Source organism: Dipodomys spectabilis, unplaced genomic scaffold, assembly GCF_019054845.1.
Source record: "Dipodomys spectabilis isolate Male_0828 unplaced genomic scaffold, ASM1905484v1 ptg000287l, whole genome shotgun sequence".
NCBI classification, from domain to species: domain Eukaryota; kingdom Metazoa; phylum Chordata; class Mammalia; order Rodentia; family Heteromyidae; genus Dipodomys; species Dipodomys spectabilis.
The window spans coordinates 2595385-2600351 of record NW_024870964.1 but is presented as its reverse complement, the minus strand read 5'-3'; positions in this window follow the sequence as shown (position 1 = coordinate 2600351).

Genomic DNA, 4967 nt, shown 5'->3' with positions numbered 1-4967 from the left:
GCACCTGAGATCAAGCCGCAGGGATGGACAAAATAAGAACAAATTGACAAGCAGATAGTATTACACAATAAAATATAGATCTTTATAGAGTGCCAGAGATGTCTATACATTCATCAGTTATATTGACCACATTTCTACCAATTCTTGGATATTTAGTATACTTCCATATAATTAATATTATTCTTTTCATACTTAATGAATTATTAATTAAATCATCCACTGTCTGGAAACTATTGCGTCCATGTAATAATATTCTTTGAATATTTAAAAAAACTCATTAATATCCATTGGCCTCCTAAAATCACTCTGTCTAATTGTATAGTAGTATCCAGAAACAACCAATTCCACCTTGCCATTCATAATCTTCCATCGGTATTCCAATGAATAGGAATGAGACTCTTAAGATCTCCCTCCATTGGTAGAGGACAGGAAGGGGCTTCCAACACAGGGCCTATGTTGCCGTGTTGGCCTATGGCTTTCCTGGTAGCCCGCCAGCCTTCAGCGAACCCAGGTTACCGACATTTTTCAAATGTGTCATTCAGACACAGGATGGTCACCTTGCAAAGCAAACAAATGTAAAACTGGCAACCATCTGCAAGTTGCCTTTTTTTTTTTTTCTGTGTCGCATTATTATTTTTTTCCTGTCAGCCTCTGGGGCCCAGAAACCCAAGTTCGGCTGTGGGTCCAGTGGCTGCACCCCAGCCTAGAATGATCGAAGCTGAGGCAGAATTGCCACGACCTGAGTTGAAGCTCTGTGCTTGACAAAATAAAAATAAATAAATAGGTACATATATTCATTCATTAAAAATAGTTAAAATATTATGAGGCTCCTTGGCTTGAAATTCATGCCCTTTATTCTGCCAGGCCTGGGAGTTGAACTCAGGGTCTGGGTAAATCTGCAGCACTGTGGGGGATGGGGAAGTTCACCGTGCTGGAAGACAAGAAATCCAGGCCTGTTCCTAGGGCCTGAATTCAATTCCTAGCACTTAAAAGAATAATATACATATACATTTTAAACAGATGATTTATATTTACATACACATATTTACTGCATATTAAGGTTAGTGTATTCATTTTATTTTGTGTTTTATTAATTTTTTATGTATTTTAGTGAGCATGATTATATATACCATTTTTTGCATCCTATTACATAAGACAAAAATTTCCCTATGTATTCTAGATCATTCCTGAGACCCAGGACTTTCACTGATAAGGAAAACAAGTGGGACAATTATTTTGTCCACCAGGATTAAGTTTTTGGCAGTTCTGTGACTTGAACTCATGAATTCACTTCATGAATGGTTAAATGTTAGCAGAGTAGTCTGATTCAAGTGAAGTTGGCAGGCAAAATTGAGGACCTGAGATCAAGCCCTAGGAATGGCCAATATATAAACAGATAGATGTTTAGATTGAAGTGTGTGTGTGCATTTTTGTGTGTATTTACATATGTATATACATCCATAAATATATACAGACAGATATACATTTATGTAGATTCTAGTGTATAACCCTATATAAAGAGTGATGTCTATATCTTATTTTTAATATATTCTTTGTCTACCAATTATTCGGTCTAAAATTATGCCTCTATTAATTAATCACGGTAGAACAGTTAATGAAGAATTAATCAATGACCTATATTTATTACATACAATCTTATACTAGAATGACTAACTAATTAGTAATTCAATTAGTACATTTCAAACATTTTATTAGTGTTCCAATACATAGGAACAAGTTTCCTAGATCTTCGGCCGTGTGTAGGTGCAGTCCCAAGATCGAACTCAGGGCCTACATATCTGGGTTGGACTCAGGCTTTATTGATACCCCTCCAGCTTTTGTCATGCAAGGTCACATACAATTAAAAGACTAGTCATTGAGACCAAGGAGGGTAACAGTGCTGAGGAAACAAATGTAAAACTGCTGTGTGAAACTTCCTGGGTTTTTCCTCCTCCATTTTTGTTGGTTTGATGTACTTTTGCCAGTGCTGGGAGTTGAACTCGGATCCTAGGTTCCCTGGATCATCTGTGGTAATAGAAGCTGCATCCCAGGCTATCATAATCATGGTTTAAGACACAATAAAATGGTTCGTTGAGTAAAAGGAGCTGAGGGAAAATGTCTAGGCTAACAGTTAAAGCCTCAGAACCTGCTACAAAAAAGCCATTAACTCCATGTGTCTGAGTATGTATGCATGCATTTGTATCAGTGAACATCCAGAGGTTCTATGAAGAAAGGCACCCAGCTAGGAAATTTGCTTTGAATAGAATGGTTTCATAGCACAGACAGTGCTTTCTAAACAGTGCCTATTCCGGGGTTACCCTCAATGTTCCCAGAGTAGCCTGAGGGGTTCTCCATACCCCAGGCTGCTGGAGGAACTCTGCTTCATTGTTGGAACAGGCAGACAAAAGGCCTCACTCCTGTACAGCTGTGTAACAAACAATTCATCCAGGCCAATTACTGAGAATGAGTGTGGGCAGGCTCTGAAGGTCAGGAGAAAAAGGCCTCTTTTTACCCCAAGCTCTCTCTCTCCCCATTGCTCTGTTTTGACAGGAAAACTTCATTTGTGCCACATCCAGGGGCAGGCCAAGTTCCCTGCACTCATCCTGTCTTTATAAGACTATGTTTCAATGTTGAAACAAACTGCTACCATTAATTCAAGAGTGCTCCTGGTAGACAATTAGGGAGCTATAGCTAATGAAATGATTCATTATTGGCAACGATGCCTCCGTGTGTGTGTGTGTGTGTGTGTGTGTGTGTGTGTGTGTGTGTGTGTGTTTGTGTGCATATACCAGTCCTGGTGCTTGAACTCAGGACCTAACCACTGTATCTGAGTTTCTCCTGTACAAGGACAGCACTCTACCACTTGAGCCACAGTGCCATTTCAGGGATGTGGACCATTTCTATGGATGTGGTACTGAGGATTCAAACCCAGGGTTTCACACATGCAAAGCAGTCTACCCCTAGGAAAAATTCCCAGCACTCCACTTCAGGTTTCTTTCTTTCTTTTCTTGTAAGTTGGAGGAGTTGAAGTTTGGGCCTGAGTGCTGTCTCTCATCATTTCAGCTCAAAACTAGCGCTCTAGCACTTGAGTTACAGGGCCCCTTCAGGCTTTCTGGTGGTTTTAGGAGATAACCATCTCAAGGAATTTTCTGCCCAGGCTGGCTTTGGACCATGATCTGAAATTGCTTTGAACCAAGATCTTCAGCTTCCTGAGCAGACAGGATGATAGACCTCAGCTAAAGACACCTAAGCCCTAACACTTTGCTGCAAGGAGGTCCTTGGCTCAGCATGGTAGAACTTTAGCCATGAGCCCAAGAAGAAATTCAGCACCTAGGCTGTGAGTTCAAGGTTCATGATGGTGAAAATTAAACCAAAACAATTTTCTGCAGGAGACGACACTAGAGCTAAATATATACATACATTTGGCCCTGCCTTGGGGACATATCTGAGCCTCAACTTACTCATCTGCACAATCATCTTACTTGTGTAGCTCTTATAAGGACCAGATGAAAGAATACAACTCGTGAAGGACTCAGCACATAGCACCCTGTGCATGACTCAGCACACAGTACCCCATGAATGATCCAGCACCCCATGAAAGACTCAGGACCGAGCACCCCAGGAAGGTTTCATCACATAGCTGTATAGTATAAACTGTCTTTAGATTTAAGATGCTTTCATCAGTATCACCACTCTTTCACATACACATCACAAACCACACAAGTTAACATCTTACGGTTTAGAGGGGTGTTTTTTTGTGGGGAGTATCATCAACCTCGGGGATTTCACTTATAGGTTGGAGGTACTGTCCGAAGATCTTTTCCTCAAGGCTAGAGCTCTACCATTTTGAGGCACAGCTCAGAGTCTCGCAGACTTCCTGTCAGGGCTGAGTTTTCAACCCACCAGTGTCTGATCTCATCCCCCAAGCATCAAGGGGTGAGCCAGCATCATCTGGTTCCATGGTGCTGGGTTGCAGCTGTTGACCTCTGGCTAAGTCATGTTAGGTGGCATCTATTGGCTTCAGACTCGCAGCTTGCTCTGTGATGAGGTATTTGAAATCCTGGCCTTCTATACTTGCAGTCAGAATATTCTAACTTGTTTTTGGTGCCAGTCCTGGGGCCTGCGTAAGGGCCTAAACACAATCCTTAAGCTTTCATGCTCAACAGCAGTGCTCCACTTCTTGAATGACAGCACTACTTGCTGTTAATTCTGTGCATGTGATATTGTGGAATGGATCCCAGGGCTTCATACATACTAGGCGAGCACTCTACCACAGAGCCCCAGGAATGTCAAGTGTAGAAATAGATATGTAGATTGTTACACACACACACACACACACACACACACACACACACACACACACACACACACACATATATACACATACATATATAAGTACATATATATATGTATGTATAAAACAAGACAGGGATGTCTGTATATTAATTAATTATATATACTATATTACTATGAATTATCAATAAATTATTCCTTCCTTTATTTAAGTATTATGGTTGAATACATAATAAAGTATTAATTGAAAATTAGTCAATATACTATAATTATTGTGTATAATTTTATAATATAATCATACACTATTAATGTAATTATTACTTTGCAACATTCCATTTGTATGGATATATATCAAAATGCATCCTGCCATTCATAGGTGGTAGTCTTGGGATTCACACCCAGGCCTAGGTTGCTGATTTTGGCTATGGCTTCCCTGATAGCCCACCAAACTTCAGCAGAGCAAGGTCACGTACACTTTCCAGGCCCTGTCATTTAGAACCAAAATGGTTGCAATGCAAAGAAAAAAAACATATAAAACCGCCTTCTGGAACTTCCCAGTTTTATCCTTCTCCTTTGTTTTCAGTTTGGGGGCCAGAACTCTGGGTCTGGGTGCTGTCCCTCAACTCTTCAGCTCAAGGCTATCGCTCTACCAGTTGAGCCATAAGACTACTTCC